Source organism: Coturnix japonica, chromosome 1 (assembly GCF_001577835.2).
Source record: "Coturnix japonica isolate 7356 chromosome 1, Coturnix japonica 2.1, whole genome shotgun sequence".
NCBI lineage: Eukaryota > Metazoa > Chordata > Aves > Galliformes > Phasianidae > Coturnix > Coturnix japonica.
The window spans coordinates 143001007-143024127 of NC_029516.1; the positions used below are offsets into that span (position 1 = coordinate 143001007).

Here is a 23121-nt window from a genome sequence, read left to right on the forward strand (position 1 = left end):
AAAAAAGGAAATCTTATGAAGCAGCAAGCTGTTCTTGGTAATTGTTTGCAGTGTTGATATCATTTAGCATTGGGCTTTTGGAGGTTGCCCTATTTGTTAGACTAATCTAGTAAATTACTAAAGCGCTGAAAAATGCATCAATTCCAATTTTCAATCACACACCTATAATATCCCCTTCATACTGCGAGGAACATAGTGTTTCTTTGTTAAGTTGAAATGGCATGATCTCTTTTTGGAACATTTTTTTGAGCATTTTGATGCAACTATTAAGTACTTACTTTGGGATTTTTTTTTAATTTTTATTTTTTTCCCCCTTCTTTCCTTTGCAATAATAAATAAAAATGACTCCAGTGTTTGTGACAGTACCAAAAAAAATAATGAAGTGTGGTATTATCAAAAAGCTGTGATAAGTTCTTTGACATTGGAAGATGGAGCCCGGAGCACACTGAAAACTGGAAGAGGGCAATAACACTGCCATTAAGCCTTCTGTTTTCTGTCTAGAATTTGTAGACAAAGGTTAAAAGCCTTATTTCTGCTCTTGGAAGGTAATTGAACTTGCATTCTCCTGCATTTCAGGAGTACAGAAATAAGGATTAATTTCTTCCTCTGACATTTCTCCCTTTTTTATAGATGATTAAATTTTCAGTGAGCCTGTACAACAATGAAGGAAGGTGGCACTGGAATCTGCTGAGCAAAATTCTGATCCATGTTCTCATTTCGGCAGAACTGGATCTGAATTACATTTAAGTCATGGTAAATGAGAACGTAAACTGTGAACTATAGAACTTAGTAGCATTTTTATTTTTTTTTTCATATTTTTTAATGAGAGTATGAAGAGAATATGTTGGATAAAACTCTAAGAGAAAAGAAAAAAAAGGGGGGGGGGAAATTAAAAAAAGGAAACTTGTCTGATTTTTTTATTATTATTATTTTTTTTTTTTTTTTTTTTTCCTCTGGAAAACTTTTTTTCCAACTTTTTTTTCTCCTCTGAACAGAAATATTGTTGGGTCTATCACCTTAAACCTTAAATCTGTAGGAATCCAAAGAACTGTAATAGATTAGCAACTGTGAATGCATTGACTCTGGAGCAAAGAATGTACATTTATTTAAGTGAGGGAGGGCCTTAAGTGGAATTATCCTTATAATTCTCTGACTACATATAATGCATGAAAGATTTAACAAGATCAAAGAGGGATTTTAAGACATCATTGCCTGGATGGCACTTTCACATTGACTTAGCAGACTATGAGTTGTCCATTTCTTCAGAATGTGGCATAAAATTCATAGAAGCGTTCAGAAACCTGTGTTCAGTAAATTTCATGTCAAGTTACTAATATGTTTTTTTACAAATTTTGTGTCAGGAATGTTGTGCAAATGCAGTACGTTAACTATGATAAAGATCTATTCGTTTCCAATACAGACAGTACTGGAACACCAGTTTGTGTAAGTGTTCTTAAAGGCTATAAGAAAAGTTTTATTATGTCTGTAGTTATAGCCAATTTAGTCTTGGGAATGCTGAATTCATGAGATATTTATGAAAATATAGCAATTAATCAAGCTTTACTAATGAATACTGAAGTACTGACTTACAATCTTTTCACCTTTTATCAAACTGAATTACAATGGACATTGAAGCAGTGTAGTCTGTATCTCATCAAATCTCAAAAACTACAAGGGGAATAACATGATTGTTAACGTGACAGAAATCATCCTAGAAAAACCCAATGCAGGAAAGGAGTGATGTTGCTTACTATATGGATTTGACTTTTATATCTTATTCACTATCAAGTTATTGTTTAGGCATTCTGTCAGATGTTATTTTGGTAGTAGATGCATACGTTTTTGGATGAGAAATGAAATGGAGTTTAGAGCAGTTTGTGGTTATTGAAGATCCCGTGACATTTTTCAGAAGATTGGACAAAAAGGTGATTGGACAAAATTGCTCTCTGGGCATTTACGTAAGTTCATGGTTAGTCTAACTGACGTAGTGTTACATTAACACTGTATACTTTGACACTCCTAATCTTAATTTCCTGTTCTATTGCAGTGAAATGCAATAAGAAGTGACAATTTAATTTCAGTGACTGTTTAAGGGATTTCTGTTTATGAAAATACTTTGGGAATTCTGAGGTAAATGATACTACTATAATGTAAAGAAAAAATCTTAATGGAAACTAGTAATATTCCCAAGTACATGTAGTACATTTAGATTATAGCAGTTGATGAATAGTATTTTATTATTGTTTCAATTATTTAAACTGAAGAGAATTACAAGATATTTTCTAATGAACTCAAAGTATAAAATCTGCCCTTGGGGTTGGGGAAGGGGATGGGGGGGGGAATCATATAGTATTTTTATGAACATTTGCTCCAGTTCATGGGAATATGGGTTAATCTTGATGGTAAAGTTGTTGCCTCGGGGTGAGATCAGTTTTGGTTAATGGCTTTTATGCTCAGTGAATTATGCTGTTTGTTGTTTTAAGCTCTGAAATTGTGCAAATAAAAATCCATCCACTGTTTCTCAACATTAGTATGTTGCTATTTCAGTTCTATTTTGAACAGTGACCAAAAACTTCAAAATGTGCAATGCTGAAAGCGTATGTGGGAGTTACAAGTCCCAATAACTTATTATATGAATGTTTGAGAAACCTTATTATCCTATTTTCCTGCTACTATTAACTTCCACAGAGACAGAAGAGCAACAATTGCATGGTGTAATGAAAAAAAACATACACAATGACAGTATTCTCATTGGACTAATCTTGAAGCAGCAGCCTCTTTCACTGGGAGAAACTGAAACAGAGACTGTAAACAGTAACAGTGTCAACCACTCACTGTCACTGTAGTTATGAGGAAAAGGCAACAACATAAAAATATGAAGTAAAAAATCTAATCTTAATTCTACCTTTATTTCATAAGCACTTCGTTATGCTTTTTATGAAGTATATCACCAGTGAGCAATGCTTCAGTTTGTTTAAAAACAGTGTATCACTACAGAGTGACACTAGCATTTAGTTTTGTTATGCATTATTAAGTGATAATAACAAGTAATATAAATTTACTACAGGAGGACTCATTATTCAAGAGTCATGGTTACAATGATTTAATTTTGCATATAATATTGATTTGTAAGGCAAGTGTTGTGTATGTTACAGTGTTTCACTGAACTTAAATGCAGTGATTAAGAATCTTAGCCTTCCCTTGCTGACTGTGACTTTGCCAGAAGTATGGGCCAAGAGAAATAGAAAAATAGCACAATACGGTAATATGGTTACTTCCACCCTTCTCCCCAAAACATGATGACAAACAGAAGGGGAATACTGCACATATTATATTTCATATAGTTTGTTGTAAAACCAGAGTACACATAGTTTGTTGTAAAACCAAAATACACACAATAAAGGAGAATCTGTACTTTCTTGGAAAGCACTGTTTTTGAATAATCTGAACATATATGTACAGGTATATGTAATCTGCAATGTATGCATATGTAGTTATGTACATACATATTTATGTAATTTGGGTAGCTTTATTTTTTCTGGTTAGCGAAATTCTGAACTCACATGTTCTCCATATTAACACTTGTGTATTTCAAATGCATATTACATTTCCTATAAAAATCAAAGGAAGATATTCCAATGATCAACCACCTGATTAAGGTTCTTTACCTTTTAGTTTCTTTAAGACCTTAAAAAATCCCATGAACCAACAAAAAACAAAAAAACATGATAAAAAAATCAAACAACTATTTAGCTCTAAAACTTTGAGATATTATGAAAAATCTTGTTTTAAGTGGTTTGCAATGTGTTTAACAAGAAATGCACTATTAAAGTGCATCTTTTATGATCAGTTTTTTTAAAAGTGCACAGGTGTCTGATGTCTTCTGATAGGAGTTATTTCTTCATTATCCAATCTAAAGAAAACTGTTTTTGTTTGTGAGCGGTCAGGTACAGAATGTCATTTTTCATTACTCTGAGTGTGTTTTCATCAGCATCAAACAAAACCTTGTTAGTGGAAACTTTTTTATTATTATTATTATTTTATTTTATTTTATTTTATTTTATTTTATTTTATTTTATTTTATTTTATTTACTTTTTTACTGTGTGGTTTACTGTAGGTTGTCAGGGGCTTAAATTTAGGTTGAAATTGTTAATGTCTCTAAGGGTTTCATGCAGGAGCTGTGAGATGAAACTGTATGAAGGAAAAATGTGCCTCCTAGTGTAAAGAAGAGGAAATACACACTTTTATGAGAACGCTTGATAAATCACATTTTGATAGCTGCAAGCTGTGGATGTGATTCATTTTTCTTCAAAGAGATAAAGAGGAATAGCATATACTTAGTGAAGTGTTAGAACTGCTCTAGGGAGAAAGCCTACAGTATGCTGCAGATGAATATATGCAATAATTGCAATGGTTTAAAATTAGACAGAAATACAATATTTATGTTTTCTGATGTATGTTTAGGAAACTAAATAATGGCTGCTTTATTTTTAAATCTCATTAATAAGTTGTATCATTATGTGTTACATAACACAAAGTAATAACTTTCTAAAAACTGTGAGATACAGAAGAAAATGTGATTTGAAGGTCATCCCTTTTTCTTTGCCAAATTAAAAAAGATGACCTTCAAATTAAGTAGAATATTCTATTATGCCCTAAGACATTAATTAAAAATGGTGAACCAACTGTAAATTGTTGGAGGTAATAGTATCTATCAATAATGCTGCTGGAAGACAGCTTTTTTCCCTTTTCAGTGTGTTAATATTATATGGGTAAATCTGTCTGATAAATACCCAAGTTTTCACGTTTTAATAAACAGAATACTGGAGTGGTTTAGTCAAATGATGTCAGGGGTATTAAATCATACTGTAATTTCAGTAATAACTAGGAATATCTCTATGGCGGTGGTTTAATTATGATTAAAGTTCAGAGTAATGGCAAGACTGTCTTGTATTACACTTGGTCATATGATAAGGTCCCATGTGGAGAAGCTAAGCCTTTCATGCAAAAAGCTTTACTTTTATAGTGTCGCTGTCATTATACCCAGTGGGTGATGATAGTTTAACCTTGCAGGCATACCCTTGGCATAATCCTTCCTTTTATTTTGCTTCCTCAAAAGTTGCTATTCACACTTGGTAGTATTGGAGTCCATAGTCAAATATCTTCAGATGTAGGAAGAAATGCTTGTGTTCATACTTTCTCTCTAGATAAATTATGTCCATAGCTATCCTTGTGTTTTCATAATATGAGTCTCTATGTGAACTAAAATAGGATCGTTTGCCTTGGAGTCATTTCCTCCATTTCATTAAACACAAGTTCATACCTCACACAGAATCTTACACTGTCACATTTGGCTACAGGCAAGCAGGAGTAAGAAAAACTGGAGCTAAGGAAGTGAATTAGCCTACTGAAGAGTTATAAAATAGTCTGAAGTCTAAATTCAGTCTTAGTTCATGCATTTGTTTGTTTAATAAGTTAAAAGCTGAGAGGCACTAGAGTCTGCTATCTGTTTACATCTTGGTACCCCCTTACAAGTGAGGATTATAAAACTATCTTGCTTTAGAAAAGATACTGCACCACATCTTGTCTATTCTCCTCCCTTTTCCCCCTGCACCAAAGCTAAGTGGAGTGTAAATTGCATGGCAGACCCATTGCATGGGAAACAATAGGGGAAGTTGTCCCTTTGCTTTTCTTAGATGAGTACTTACAGTTTACTTAGTACTTGCTTGCTGCTGCTGCAATCCAAGACAAGAAACCGAAGGTCTTTAGAAGTGAGTTCTGAAAGCTAGACGGGGAAGAGGACTACTCAGACTTGGAAGAAAAAAATAGATTGTTTAAAGATTAAAAGAGTGGCAAGACTCCATAGTAGGTGAAAACTGATGACTGTGACTGCCATTACTGCTTATACCTTTGTCTGTTAAGGCCCACAGATGCTTTTGATAATGGTTTATGCTAAAACAGAAGACTGATTTAAGGAACTCTGTAGAGTTATTTTCTCACATTCATAAAAGTTATCATCTCACATGGCTTTTCTTGTTATCACAGTAAACCCAAAACTGCTGTAGAAATTCATCCATTTTTGAATTTTTTGAAGTATTATAATTATCTCATCTACCCTCTGATGTAGCACAGGGAATAGAATTTCACAGAATTCTTAAATCAAGTCTACATTTTAAAATATTCCAGTGGCTTATTTCCCTTGCTGATAAAACTGGATACTGTATTCCCTGTCTGAATGCATTTATCTTCAGTGACTAGCTCCTGCCTGTGAGACTGCAGGGCCCTTTGTCAGTGGAAGTCTTTCACTTCCAGAAGTGCATATATTTCTAAGGCCCGAGGGACTATTTTGACTAGTATAGCCTACTGCATAATGCAGGTGAAGAATACTGCCCAGTATCTTATACAAATGTCTGTATTTTCTGGTCTAATCTAAAGCTTATATTTCAGAATGATGTGTTGATCTAATAATTTCCGTTGACTGAGGTAACAGTAGTCAGATGCTTACTGTCTTTTATTAAATCACTTTTTAAACTTTTTATTTGATAAACTAGAATTTTGGTGTCTATATTTAAGATTTGGTGTGTGTGTCATCTTAGATCTATAATTAATTGTTTATTATTTTGTAGGATTCTGAATTGTGCAGTGTTTTTTCTTCAGCAATTTATATATATATATATTTTAAATATTAGATTCATATCAATCCGGAACATAAAAATAATGAGTTGTTCAATACTTTCTAATAGGTTTGCAGATGAATGACAGAAAAGTAAATAACATAATAAACAATTTCAGTTAAAAATGTAACTTTTATAAAACACTGACAATCTTCTAAATCTGTTTCTGTCTTTACAATGCCTTGCATTGACCTGAATAAGTACTCCTCTCTGCATCATGAATGTGCCATTGAAAAGTATTTTTCAGCAGTAGAATAGCAACAGAGTTTTCCATTTTTTGTAGTCTTTCCATGAGAAATAAAAGGAAAAAAAAAAAAAAAGCAACTTAATAGATACATTTTTATTCATAGTTAAATATGCTAGAAGGACTTTATTAGCATTTTAGGTGCTCTATCAGATAAATATATTCAAGACAATGCACCTTCTAAAAGTATGATAGTAGTGTTTGAGAGTTTTCACGTTGCTTTTTCTGAAATTCAATGCAAGTTATCACTGCCTGCTATGACTCTTTGTTACACTGATACTGAGATCCATTTTCTGATATTTCACATTCTGTTTTTAATGTAGTCTTAAAGGAAAGATTATAGCTGTGTGTATAAAGGTACTGAGTTTAACACAGAATTGTTAATTTCAACATTCAAGTGGTTATAAGTTGTAATTAGAATTAGAATTGCTGATGTCTTCAGTGGGAGAATAAACCTATGCAGCAGGAATAAATACATTGCACCAATACAGACTTGGGTCCGGTCAACTAGAAAGAATCCATGCAATAAAAAACATGGGAATCTTTCTGGACAGCAAGCTGACCATGAGCCAGCAATGTTACACTGAAGAAAAGAAATGCTTAGCATAGATGAGTCACATCTATGTTCTGAGTTCAGTGAAGATTTCCTAATATAGAAGGGAAATGTGTACAGATACCTGATGAAGAGTGGAGAGAAGAAGATATATATGGAATCCGACTCTCCACAGTGGAATACCAAATGAAAGAAGGGGAAAGAGTCACAAACTGAAATAGAAATAAATTCTTTTTTAGGGTAACAAAATGAAACAAAACCAAACCAAAAAAAACAAAAAAAACAAAAAAAAAACCACACAAAACAAACAAAAAAAGACCAAACAAACAAAAACCCTACTTTCTCAATGCCATGGTGATAGAAGTCTGCACTAAATTTCTCTTGACAGTCCCAAGAGTTTCCATTCTTGGACATTTTGAAAATCTCTTTGTACATGGCCCTAATTGACCCTGGAAGATCAGAATAATCAGCCTCCGGAGGTCCCTTCCAACCTCAGCTGCTCTGTGATTCTGTGAAAAACACAAACTTTAAAATACAAATATAAATAAAGAGATAAGGAAAAATCTTTATTCTGTAATGTAAGTGAATTCTAAGTACAGCGTTAAAGTGTAAGACCAATGATATGTCTAGCTCAGTACTTTTTTGTGGGCAATAGAAGGAACTATATATGAAAATCACTTAATCTCCTAAGGTAGATTTGAAAATCAGTCAAGTAAATATCCCACTGCTCTTTCTGAAAGATTACTATTATTACATAGCCAAGAGTTATTTAAGAGTTAGTTACATTAGTTCCATACATTAATAGTGGAGCTCAGCTCCATATTATAGACTTAAATTTGGATGCTCGCATGTAGGGATCTGAAGCTTTATGCTAAGTATCTAATTTCTCTGTTTAATTGCTGAATGCTGCAGCTTTCATTTCATCTTCTCCAAAAGCTGGATGCTAGAGTGCTGAGGGAGTTGGCAGATGTGGTTGCCAAGCCACTCTCCATCTTCAATAGTCCTAGCTATCCAGGGGTGTTGCAGTGGACTGGAGACCGTCTAATGTGACACCCATCTTCAAAAAGGGCCAGAAAGATGATCCTGGTAGCTACAGACATATCAGTCTCACCTTGGTGCCCAGGAAGGTTATGGAACGGTTAATCTCGGGAGCCATCATGGAACAGGCAAAGGTCAACCTGGGGATCAGGCCCTGTCAGCATGGGTTTATGAATGGTAGATCCTATTTGACAAACTTGATTTCATTCTATGACAAGTTGACCACCTGCTTCGTGGATACGTGGACATATACAGTGTGGTATACGTGGACTTCAGTAAGGCCTTTGACACTGTCCCCCACAACATTCTCATGTAGAAGCTGTCTGCCTACGGTTTGGATGCACGTACACTCCACTGGGTGAAACACTGGCTGGAAGGCCAGGCCCAAAGAACTGTTGTCAGTGGAGTTAAATCCAGTTCACAACCTGTCATGTGTGGTGTCCCCTAGGGCACAGTACTGAGGACGCTTCTATTTTATATCTTTATTAATGATATTGATAAGGGGATTGAGTGCACCCTCAGTAAGTGCAGAAAATATCAAGCTGGGAGGGAGTACTGATCTGCCAGATGGGAGAAAGGCACTACTGAGGGACCTAGATATACTGGATGACTGGGCCAAGGTAAACTGTATGAGTTTCAATAGGACCAAGCATCGGGTCCTGCATTTTGGTCACAACAACCCTGGGCAACCCTACAGGCTTGGGGAGGAATGGCTGGAAAGCTGCCTGATGGAAAGGGACCTTGATGTCCTGATGGACAGTCAGCTGAATATGAGCCAGCAGTGTGCCCAGGAATGGTGTGGTGATCAGGAGTAGGAAGTAATCCTGTCTCTGTACTCAACACAGGTGAGGCCTCACTTCGAATACTGTGTTCAGTTTTGGGCATGTCAGTACAGAAGGGACATTGAGGTGCTGGAAAATGTCCAGAGAAAGGCTATAAGGCTGGTGAAGGGCTTGGAGAATATGCCCTACAAGGAGCAACTGAAGGAACTGGGTCTGTTTAGTCTGGAGAAAAAGAGGCTGTGGGGAGACCTTGTTGCTCTCTTCCAATATCAGAAAAGTGCTTATAGAGAGAACAGGGTTGGTCTCGTCTCACTGGTGATGGTTGATGAGGGGAAATGGCCTGAAGTTGTGCCAGGGTAAGTTTAGGTTGGATATAGGGGAAAACTTCTTTTCAGAAAGAGTTGTGAAGCACTATAAAAGCTTCCTGAGTGGGGTGGTTGAGTCACTATTCCTGGATGTGTTTAAAAACTGGATGTTGTGCTCAGGGACATGATTTAGCAGAGGTTTGCTAGAGTTAGGGTAGTATGGTTAGGTTGTGGTTGGACTTGATGGTCTTGAAGTTCTTTTCCAACCTGAGCGATTCTATGATTCTGTGATTCTATTGTCTCTAGGTAACTAGAGAAACTAGGTAACTAGAAGTGTAGGTATTACATATGTAAACTTTCTTTGTATGTAAATTTTATTCAGATGTGAGTTAGATAATCTGAGCTCCCACTGTAGTCAGCAGAGATTTATTCAGTATAATATTTGATTCTGGACATCTATTTAGTTATCAGAATTATGTGTTTACACACATAGAGACAGACGTTGAGAATATGCTGACTAGATTGCCAGATTAGATAATGAAATTTAGTTCATTCAAAAAACAAAACCAGTTTTTCTCACCCCCACATAATTTTCAAAAGCAAGAGCAAGAGGCATTTGCTAATGTACTGCTTCATTTTTTTTTTACTGTACTAATTGAGAATATATACCAAATTTCATTTTTTTTTTCCTTCCCCATTGTAAGTGAAATTAAAGTATATTGTATTTTAAAACATAGTACTAAAGAAAGATTTCTAATAAAATTGTTGTTAAAATTGTCCTTCCAAAGTTTACAGCTTTGATACAGTCTTGTCAAGAGGCTAGTTGTTCATCTTATTATAATTTCTAAGATTTTTGTGTTTGCTTCTTTATGTCTAAGGAGAAATCTGTGAATATGAAGGGAGTTTTCTTGTCTAAAATCTGGGTGTTATATTGGTGGTGAATATTATCTTTTTTTTTTTTTTTTCTTTCAGTTATTTATCTTCTGAAAGACTATTTTGTTTCTGTACATAAACTTATCTGTTTGTTTTAAATATGAGGATAAAGAGAAGAAAATATGAATGAAGTGGGTTGAAAGCAAATAAGGGATGATATTTACAGTCCTAATCCTATATCAATAAACATTCTAGAAGTAAGAATCACAGTTGAATATTTTACTAGTCTAAAGCTTTATCATTTTTCATACTGATCTAGGCTAATGCACATTAAAAGAAGATAAATTGGTAGAAAGAGAAGAATCATATAATGTTGTATTTGATGTGTACAGCATGCCAAATTTATTCTTTGGTACTAAAGAGAAGTCATACCTTCCATAGAAAAGTGATTCAAATGTGGAACTGTCATAAGTTTCCAAACTTAGGTTATATTTACCTATGGCATGGAATGAGAGAGATGTACAAAATCCTCTTTATCAAAGCCTGCGATCCCATCTTCAGTCAATCAAACAGATAAATGAAGAAATAAATCATACTTTGCCACCTCTGGAACATTGGATTTTTTTTTTTTTAATTTTTTATCTTTTTAGTTTTGTCATAGCCACAGAAAGGGTGGGGGAAGAGGTTTAACACCAGTTACCAGAGCACAATTCTGGTTTTATTTCATTAAAAAAAATATATATATATATATATATATATTTATATATATCATTCTTGTACTCCAAAGGAATTCTGCAATACAAACTCAAGCACTTTGAATGGACATGATTACTATATTTGTATTTCAAGTACACTCCTGGAAATCTATGCAGATGTACTGGTTAGGTACAAATATTTATTTTTCCATAGGTCAACTCACCTGTTATATTGAAGCATTTTCCCTTACTGAATGATTTCCTCAAATAAGTAGATACCTTATTTATAAACAGATGAAACAACTGAAAAAGAAAAAAAGAAAATACATTTTAATTTTTTTTTTTAAAGATGACTCATCAATTACTGAGCTTAAGGGAAAGCTGATTATTCATCAAAACTCACAAGTTTTTTTTCAATTTAATGTGTACTTATGATGTACAAGTTTATGTTTCAGTATTATCTCAGATTTATTGTAACACAGCGAAGTAATACAGAACAGATATTATTTTCAATAGAAAAGCCAATACAATTTTAGCAGTGTTTTGCTTGTTTGTTGTTGTCATCATCTTGAAACTCAGCCACTTACTAGTTGTGACTGTGAATGGGGTCTGGCAAGAACAGCATGGTCATTGACTGATGGGTTGTGCCTACAGTCTTTCAATAAAAATGAGTAGATAGTTAATAGCACTGTGGTGTTACCAACAATTAATTTTAAAGTCATTTGTAGGTTAGCTTGTGAAATTAAAAGTATAATCAAAACTTTACCTGCACTACTGTTTTTATTATTTATTTTATTTTATTTTATTTTATTTTATTTTATTTTATTTTATTTTATTTTATTTTCCACTTGATTTAACTGCAGATGCCTTGATTCATTCAAAAGAGGAAGCAAATGGCTCAAAAGTAATCATCTACACCACAGCGGATTAGTCATTTCACAGTTTATATATTTCCTTTCATGAGAAATGAAGAAATAGAGATAATTGCTTTGTGCCTTTACTCCAGATCTGAGGTTTTTTTCAATATCATACATGTATGTCCTTCACTACTGCTTGACTGTGAATGAACGTTATGTATTTCCAGTTGTAAACAGTTGGATAAAAAATTCTATTTTCATTAGTGACTACATTGTTTTGAGAAATACTCATGAGGCTTTTTGATGAAGAGTGAAAATATCTCACCTGATTTATGAATATAGGTCACTGTGCTAGCTGTAAAAGATAAATGTATTTCCATCTATGCATATAGATTTTCATAAATAATAGCACATTCAGCTAAGGTGTAGGGTTTTTGGAATAATCTAGTTTTTTACTAATGATTGTTACCTTTGACTATCCAGCCTCCCTTTCACATGATCTAGATGATGGACATAGTTAAAATGCACCAGTGGTTACATTCTGGTTGATTCTTTGTGCAGTCAAGTACTAATCCTGGAGTGACATTCTCAAGAGTTTCAGCAAGAAGCCTATGCTCACAAGCTGTTTCTGAATACACAGACTTCTGTGTTAGGGCATAGAGTGACTGTTGAATTATCTCTGAAAAAAACTAACAATAATAGTCTCTTAAATCATTATGCATTATGCACCCTTAAACCTCCTAGCATATGAGATATGCCTTCCAAAAAATCAAAGTACTATAGTATTAAAGTATATAAATTGATAGTCACTTCCTCTCCTTAAAGACTGTTTCTTGAGCTACTTTCTGCATAAATGAAGGAATAAGTCTTGTCAGAACTGAAAAATTTGTCTTCAGAGACACTTGTGAATTTATCCATTCAATTTTGCAAACAAATGCAATATTGTAAAAATGTTTTACTTTGAAAGTACTTTGAAGTCTGGTTAATCAGTAGTGAAGAATCCTGGAATAGCCAAATTGTAACTTTCTTTGTGTGTTTATCCATTTTTGGGTTGAAACGTGAGCAGCTGATTCCACAAGAACATGCATAAATAAATGGACAACAAAATAAATCCTGGTAGCAATGTATGTTAATATATATCTATGTTTCAGCTTTCATTTAGAAATCAGTGTGTTTGGGTTGGTGATAGGATAGAGTGTATTTTTCAGTGGGTGAGATTCAGGAGTGTCTGTTGATACTGCTTAATCTGTTGCACAAGTGCAGAGAAAGAGAAGAAGGAGATTAGACTGGAGAGGCAAAGAAAATAATGTTTTGGTTTTTGTAAGATGTCAAGTAAACTGCCAGTAGGATAGATTATACACAACAGAGTAGCCATGGTACATGAAAAATAGAGTGCTGGAGAGCTGGCATGAGTATAGGTAATCCTTCCATGTACATGGAAACATTTTAGAACAGTTCTGTGATGCTCAAAAGCCAGAAAACTGTTTTATTTATGGCTCAAAAATACCCATGAATCATTCTGCCAACTGAGCAAACTTGAAGGAAAGAACATTTGTCTTTAGAAGCCTGCAAAATTACACAGCAAACTGGAATACAACCCACATCAAGAAAGAAGGTGCTTATTTAGGTTAAGATATGGTTATCGTGCTACTTAATTCAGCTTTATTCCTTTATGGTCTTGTCAAACATTTCCCTGTCATAAGTGCCAGCCTACTCAGTCTTGTACTCATCTGTGTTTAAGGTATAAGGCATCTCATAAATGTGGCAGTGTGCTGACAGTGGTATACAAGTTTTTTGCTCAGATTATCCATTAAAATCTGTACAAGTAAGTTGAATCTGTGCAATCTGAAGACCATATATATACTAGCCAATGATATTACTTTCTTGATTTCAGATGTAATGCTTAGGAGTAAGTAGCACTGACATAAAATGTATTAAGGAAATATCTACATATTACACATTTCTGCTAATACTGACAGTATTGTATTAACAGGGTTAGTTTTATCTTTCTTTTCATATTGTATGTAGTATTATTTCCCAAAATGTAGATAACGTATATACATTCTGTTTTGATACATCTGAAATACGCATGTTGTGGTAGGCATAGACTGTAGTATCTTCATTCTTAGGAAAATATTGTAGAAATATTATGACCAAAATATTGATTATTCAAATAAAAGTGGCATGCATTACTTTTTAGCCCAGATAAAATTGATCATTTAAATTGTTTTACTGGATAATAAAAAAAAAAAACAAAAGCACAAAACACAAATCCCTTTTTCCAGTAGAAGAGATAAACTTGGGTTTAGTTTCTACCTAGGTAAACAACAGTGCTTTTTGTTTCAATGGAGTTTTTTCTACAGCTGTGATCATTTGAATCATCAACTCATAATCAAAAAGGGTCAGTTTGTATGCCTAGTTATATGTCTATGGATGATATTTCAGCAGAGTTCCAGTATACTTAGGACTAATTTAAAAAAAAAAAAAAAAAAAAAAAAAAAAAGTAATCTTGAGATTCCTTCTGTAATTGAGGACCATTTTCAATGATAATCTCCATTCTGAGAATTTTGTCGGACTAGGCTGTTGATCTGTGTACTAGAGGACAAAACTGAAAGCAACTTGAAAACAGTGTTCTCTGCTGTCATGGTGGGTTATGTCCCATACAGAAATTGAATATTTTGAAGGGAAGAAAAGCAACAGCTTTTGTTTGTTTGTTTGTTTTGTTTTGCTTTGTTTTTCAAAGTTGCTGACTTTTCAGACAAGATATTTGAGGAAAGTGATCCAGTTACCACTATAAGCACCTTTGGTTAATGATTGGAATAAAAGGTTTACTAGCATAAAAACTTAAATTTCTAGCCATGTGGGCATAGGCATATGGGCTTTTCGTTCGTATTCAGCAAATGTGCCAGCATGATCATCTAATTATAATGCATTTTTATTATTTCCAGATCCATCTTGTGTAGTAGATTTGCTGATGCACTGTACTAATCAAACCATTTATATTCAGCCATATGAAGTGTAATAAAGAATTAGTACCTTGCCTATTACATTTCCATGTTTGATCAAATATTTTCACACATTTCTTCACAAAACTGCCACTCGGTGCCATTTCAGCTTCTGAAATAACTACTTTAATTCATAAGGTGCTACCAGTTTTATCTTCATTAGCTTGTCATGTACAAAAAAAACCCAACAACACCAAAACACCAAACAAACAAGCAAAGAAAAAATCCTTGGCATGCAGGAATGTCTCTGTTTGAAGATTATTCATTCATTCATTAGACTAACATTTGCTGCACTACAAATATCCATTTCAACCCACTGAATTTATTATCTAATATCTATGGGCACTGATTAGTGTTTTCGTTCATTATCACACTGAACCTGCTACATAAATCATGGCCTTAAATTGTTTGTGTTATTGTTCCTTGAACTTTTTTTTAACCTTTCTGGTTGAATTGCTTCAAGTAGATTTTAAAAAGATAAATATTTCATTTTTCATGTTTAATGTCTACTGTAAACCAAGAAAAAATGTGACAATTTCTGTTACATACAAAGAGTTTCTATCTCATCTCTCAGCCTAGCTCAATGCTATTAAACAGGTGTGTACATTCTTTTTTTCTTTTTTTTTTCTTTCTTTTGCCATCCTACTCTTTTTAACTTACAAAAAATAAAATATTTTTCCCACAGTTTAGACTGTTCTATATGTATTATATCCCTGCCTTATAGGGATTTATGAGCATTTGCATCTTGCTTTCTCCCCTGTTCTTTTGAGGAGGGGAAGAGAGAGAGCAGCATGGTGGGGTCTGGCAATGAAGGTCAACTTACCACACGTGGTTTACATTTAAAAACAATTGCTCAGGAAAATAGCCTTAGAGGAAAATATTAGTCAATAAATACTGTTACTTACTAGGGAAGGTACCTGTTAAAACAGTATGGACAGCTTTCAAAACCTTCAATATACTTTTAATTTCCAGCTTTATATTGTCCTTTTTCTATCAAAATTTACTAAGGATGCTTATCTGTCTAGTCCTTATTATTACAAATAAGAGAATTTATTAGATACTGTGGCATTATCATACAAATATATGTGACTGACTATGGCAAAGTATGTCAAAACTCTACTTAACGAACTTCTGAGAAATTAATGTTTTGAATGTATATCTGTATTTCATTAAAGGATCCTGTCATGTCATTAAGGCTACTCCATGGGTATATGTCACAGGTTACCTAGATTTACCTATGCCCGTGACAGGGGACAGCCGCCCCATAGGGCCCCCGGCCCAGAAAGGAAGGGAAAAGGGGAATGGGAAAAAAAAAAAAAAACAGCAGCAACCTAAGGAGGAAAACTTATTTTACTAAATATGATATCGGAATACAAGATAACACAATATAATATAATATAATTGAGGCTAATAAATCAAACAAAACAGAGAGAGAGAGTCCCGGAAAACCAAAAGGCCTACTGTGAACTCTAGGTGACACGGCTGGAATGCTTCCCACTCCCTGAGAGTCTGAGAGAGAGAGAGAGAGAGAGAGAGAACACCAGCCTGGGAGCGAGATTATATATGTCCTCCTCCTGTGACTTATCTCTGACCGTGACATCCTCTGGGATATGTAGTTCTCCTCCGAGAGCTGAGTACTCGGGACGCCGCCATTCTACGGAACTGGAGCATGAATGATCCATACTGCACATGATGTTATGATGTGGAATATTGACAGCAACACCACAAAATCATGACAGTATAAATGTTCAGAAATTACTTAAGTTGAACTGTAAGAGAATTGTTGTTCTCCCTCTACTTCCACCCAAGGTTCTATTCAAGCCCTTGCTTTATCAAATCAGTTCTTCTGTGTAGAACACCAAGTTTTCTCCTAAAAGAGCTATTTTGTTCTGTAGTTTCCACCTGGGAACAAAAGTTTTCTTAGTGATGTATGAGGTCATTATTGGAGTCAAAGCCAGAGAGAACCTGTGTCCCACCTGTACTGGGATCAGTGAGAAAGGTAAAAGCAAGAATCTAGAATGTACTGAACACAGAACATTTTTCTATTTTCTTATGTGAAGAAACTATAGATCGGTGCTACATCAGTCTGCTGTTTCAGCACAAATTCTTACAAAGGCATAACCATACCATTCAAATAGAAATCTTCAGTTGTATAAGGTAAGGTTTTGCTTACCATGTAAGTAAAAGAGAGACTAGGTAGAAAATCTAAAACATTTCTGCTTGGCTCAACAGAAGTTCTTATGGTTTCCAAGCAACCTATGCTGTGCAATCACTCATTAACACTGCTTCCCAGAGACTTTTTGAAGATTAACTTTACACAGTCATAGAGTATAACAACAGTGCCTTGCAATATACATGTTAATTTTTTAAAAGAAATTTGTACTTTCAATTGTTACGAAAACCAGCTAGAAATAAAAATCTGCATATCTAAACCTGAAGAATATATTTTAAAAACCTCAAGTTTTAGAATCTTTCCATACACACTGCACAAAGTTTTGGGTTTTTTTTTTTGTTTGTTTGATTTTTTAAAAAAAATTATTTATTTGTTTTTTTTATTGTTTTTTAAGTACAGAGATACCACTATAATTTATTTCCAACTGGGTATATTTTTGTGCTTTAGACACCTGTATCTGGAAGAGTAATCTGTTCTTTATTTTTCTCTAAAATTACTGCCCAGATATACAACTGTGAACAGTTTAAAAGGAAAAAACTGTAAACAGCTGTCACAGAATATGTTAATGTTTCACAAGGCTTTGTTTGAAATCGTTTTTCTGATAGTGCCATAAGAGACTGCTTATGTTTCCACTAAAGGGAGCCTTATTCTCTGCTAAATAGTGTGTGGATCTTTTGTCCCTGGTGCTATGTTATTTCATCTCTTCGATATATTTTTTTTGGTTGGTTGAATAGTTAACTATTTATTATAGGTTCAGATAACCGCTGAAAATGGCTTTTCTTGATTTTTGCTATGCAAGATCTACTCTCCATATGCAAGCAACAGCATTCTTAAGACAGCTTTTATTTTATTTTAATTCAGTTGTATGTTTTCCCTCTTTATCCTACTCCAAGAACAACACCCATCTAAAAGAGTAAATCCACAACTGTTTGTGTCGCTTCCATCTTCTGTCTTTACAGCTGGAAATCCAGATGTAGTATATACCGTAGTAGAATATAAGCATGAAGAAAAGTGTGGTAAATTGAGCAGTCTGGTCAGGGTGCTTTCTTTTGTGGAGTTAAAAAAATAAAAAAAAATACATTTCTCAACTCGTTATGTTATATTACACCCCATGGGTCACTGTCTGTATGGGGACTACGTCTCTTGGGATCTAGTCACCCTTAGGCCAGAAGTACTCTTTAGGTATATACACAGATGATACTGAACTCAGTGTCATAGTTTTTCACTACTGCTATGGTCGAGCTAACCCAAAAGTAGCTTTCTGTCTTTCCAGAAGAATCTCTAGAGGTAAATTCCCAAATGATACACTTCCAGAAAGATTCTGATCAGTTTTTTTAAGCTTTTTGGGTAGATTTTTTAACTCCCAGGATAACTCTCCAAAACTTTTCCTGTATTTAAATAACATCTTGTGATCTAATGTTGTTGCTAAAGTAGTTATTACAACTGTCATAACTGCAGTTAAGATTCTAATTTTCACATGCCTTCAGAATTTCATAAACATTGCCTAGTTAGTATGGCAATTCTGTTTTTACACGGAGTGTTTGTGCAGAAAAGGAGTTCTGCCGTGACAGTTTAAGTTTAGATAAAAGATTGATTCCATCTTTTGATCTTTACGGTATTTTTCAAATAGGATGAATTCTGAGCCATATCACAAGAATAGTATCTGACTCCCTGTGAGTACTTAGAACTGGATTATAGTTTATCTAGACCTGATAGATGACCGTGACCACATAATTCCCTAATTAGGACTGTTTAGCCTGTTGGGCTTTACATGAAGTTCAATATTCATTTCAGTCAAAACTATATTAAAGCAGAATTTGGAAAATTTGGAAGTCAGTAATTTGAAAATCATGATTCTTGAAGCTAAGCTTTATAAACCATTTAGTTTATTGCTTGATCTGTTTGAAATTCATCCAAAAAACAAAAGGAGGGGGGGGGGGGGGGGGGGGGGGCAGGGGAGGGAGGGGGGGGGCAATGGATTTGTAGGTAGTTCAGGAAAATAGTTTTTTTGTTTGTTTGTGTATACAAAAATATGCTTTTTGATACTAAGAAACAGCATGCTTGCCTTTGTTGTGGTACATAATGATGACCTACATGTTTAATATGAGAAAAATTGCTCTGTCTGTGACTACACATTTTGTGAGATTACTCTATTAAATATATGTTGTGGAGAATGTGTTGTATATTTTAGTTCTGATTTCAGATAGATATGTTCTTTCCCTGCCCTCCTCTCCCCCCTTCATTATATGCATGCACGTGTGTATGTATGTATTTCTGCGGTTCTCCCCACAGAAATACATACATACAGTGTAAAGTAAAATAAAAAGTAATAACACAGAAAAGCCGATGGGCAAAAATTGATTCATAAATGAGAAGGTGGCATTCATCTTGGCACTCTTATTGGAAACCTAAATCTCAGTAAATTTGTAGCCTAAGGATACAATGGGCTTAAAGGATTTCTGTCTCTGAAGAAAAATTAGAATGCCTTTGAGGTAAGGTAAATGGAAAAGGTTGTTTGGGCAAACGTGGAGCTCTAGCACTATTAAATGTTAAGCACCATCAAGGGGTATCTCAGTCATTAATGAGAGTGGCACGTTGAAGATTGTTTCAAGCAGAAGAAGAGTTATGGATGGCTACGTGAAGGTGGCACAAAGCCACAGGGAAATCGTGTCAAGCAAGAGGAAGATTTTTTTTTAAACATCTTGTGGGAGAAAAAAGCACTGAAATAGTGTCTTTTCTTTACCTGCTTTAGAGTATTTTCCTCAACATAACCTTGTTGTCTTTTAAATGAAATCTGGCGTGCTTGCTTTAAAGTCCATTGTGCAACTTTCTACATACTAGTCAGCCTTGATCTTTGGTACATGCCTTGTTTACTTGCAGTGTAAATGTAAGTATCAATTTAATCCAAAAATAAGCATGTTCACTTCAAATCCAACTATTTAGCAGACTTGACTGACTTGGAAGTGTTTTATGGAACCTGTGTGTTAGTTTTGTATATAATTAAAGGAGATCTCAGGGGTTCTGCAAGCAGCCAGTAAGTTAAGCTATCTGGTGTGAGAATAATGTGCTGCTGTCTAGAGAAAGAAAGATTTAGGAGCCAAGCAGCCAATCTAGGATTCCTGTTTCAAGCCAAGAGAGCTTGAGAAATGAGCAGACATGAAGTGTTATATCTCTAGACAGTAGTTACCAGCTTTCTCATTACACTAGCACATCCTCCTGGCTGCTCTGCAAACTGGCCCTGAGATTAGAAGCTCTGCAGGAAGCTATCTGTGTTCACATAGTTGGAAATATGTTGTTGGGATGACAGCAGTTACATGGAAAATGGGTATTAAGACAGTCTTCAGCTTTCCAAGTTTGCCTTAGGTATTGCTTAAATAGAATAGCAGATAGTATAATCTATGTTGTAATCCCGTTTGAGAATAAACAGTGGAAAATGACATTTTATCTTTTAATATACAGTACAGTAGCGCAATACATTGTGTTGTGGGAAAACCTGAACATTTTGTTCATAGAGTGAACTCTCTTCCAGGTCTTCATCACTTCCTATATTATTTTTTACCACATAATATCCTTGCAGCTACTACAGTCAAATTTTGAATATTTATAGGAGAGCTGACCTTTCAGTTTCCTTTGAACTGTCTTTAACTGCCATGAAACCCACAGATTACAAGGACATACTTATCTTGCTGTTATTGTACACTAGGATTTATTTATTTATTTTTTCCATCATCCTTATTTTGGCACTGTTAGAAATGCAATAGTGCAGCCTTATATTCTTGCATGTTTGCTCCCTTTAAAAGGAACCATTGCATAGAATACTTCTATATGTATGTGGCTTTGTCTACCCTCCTATAACATTTTTTATTTAAAGTAGATTGGAAAGCTCTTTGTATCTTTTTTGTTATTGGAGCACTTGTACAAATTTGTTTCCTTAGACCAGGTTATGTGTACAGTTTTAGAGAGACTGACATTTACTTTGTGAAGTATAGACCGGATTCACTCTTTTTCCTGCTTTGATAACATTATTTGACCAAAAGAGAGAGATCAATATAAACAAAGTCACACCAATATGCCAGCTGAAGCATGAACCATCATAAAGCACTGATGCATTTGTTCCATGTCTACCAGACACTTACTAAGCATCAACAGTAGAAATATCAGTATTGAAACAAGTTATGGGTAAAGAGGACAAAGTGCTGGTCTGAGACACGTTATCACCTGTGATGAATTTTGTCAGGCAAGTCTGAACTATACCTTCTCTAGTGGACACTTAATTGTAAATAGCTGTTATTTAGAGATTCAATTCATAAAATTTTGATTGCCACATAAGATTCTGCACCTGAAGGTAAATTCATATTGATAAATGCAAGTAAATGAATTTACAAGAAATGACCATTATATTGACTATACATTGATACCTCAATTATACTGTGTTATTTTAGTGGTGCTCAGGGAGGAATTAGTCCAGTTGTTTGAGAGAGGAACAGGAAAAGTACTTTTGTTAGCAATATTACTTTTATATGTTCCACATTATCAGAACAGAAAAACATGTTGGCAGAAGGTATGTTTAACTTGCAGTGCAGAGATAAGATTGGGTAGACGGGACTTCACTCACTTGCATTTATCCAACATTGTTCAGCAGAAATTCAAGAAATGAATGTGTTCTCAGAAATTGATAACATAGCAAATATAATCATGCAAACAGAAGACTAACGTGTTGCCTTACTGGATTTGCTAAATTCTTTTTTTTTTGGTGACAGAGTAGCTCCACAATTCTTAACCAGCTTGTTCAACGTATTAGTATATTTAAAAAAATTAAAACTTATTATTCCTATTTCATATTCAATACAAGCATGCAAGCCTTAAGAGTTCTGAGACTAAAATGCTGTGGAAGAAAAAGATCATTTTCTGACTAAGATGTTATTTCACTAATCTTGCAAGAACAGATTCAGGAGATGTGAACTTTTATACAGTCTGCAAATATACATCAACTTGCAAAGAGGAATTAAAGAAATGTACGTAAAGCCCTCAAGTGTTAGATTCGTTCCTTAACTAGAAGCTTTAGGCTACAGATTTAATGCATAACTTGTGAAAATGTTAAATATTATACATATTAAGACTACTTAATTCAGATTTAACAGTAGGACTTTTGGAGGCCTGCCATGTACAAAGTAAAGCAAGAGAGGTAAGCACTCCCCTGACATTAAAAGGAGCCATCATTCAAAATTATTCCTGCTTAATTTGAAACTGTAGATTTGCATGCTGAAATCCTACAGAAGCTTCAGTTAAAAGTTTACATTAAACCCAGAATAAATAGTCCTTATTACAGCATGTCTGTATCAGCAAGAGACATTTTTGCTTTGTGTTCTTGGAGCTTGAATAAACTCTTATATCAGTGTATGATTAGTAATAACATAATATCTGTTTCTTCCAAGCCATTGTGATACTGATTGACAATGGATAGCTGCAAAGGAAACTTTACAGCATTTATTATGAAAATGACACAATTAATTATTTTAGGAGTTCATTTTGTTTCCTAACTTAGAGTAATGCAGTACATACTGAAGTTGGACATGATCATTCATAGCAAAAAAAACTCAACTGAAAATTTTCATGAAACATGTTTTGAATAAAAATTGTCATTCTTGTGAACAGTTAGAGACAAAGCTCATGTTTACCTGAATCAGACATTATATCTTTTTACATGGTTATGTTTAGATATATTTTTAGGTATTTGGATTTTGAAATAGATTAAGAAACAGAAGAAGAATTTAGACACGTATATTTCATGGAAGATTACATAATCTTGCTTATGTAAAGAAGAATTTCCATGAATTCAGTTCAGCATGCTGACTAGAAGGATGTCTATGATCAATAATTAAAAATAATCAGAACAAAGATCTCATACATCACTAGACTTA

At 34.3% G+C, this 23121-nt stretch overlaps 1 protein-coding gene across 4 annotated transcripts in view; it reads left to right on the forward strand.

Annotated features, from left to right (window-relative positions):
- Nucleotides 1-23121, forward strand: part of PCDH9 (protocadherin 9) — a 697873-nt gene that overhangs the window by 453755 nt on the left and 220997 nt on the right. The gene's annotated exons all lie outside the window — the stretch shown is intronic.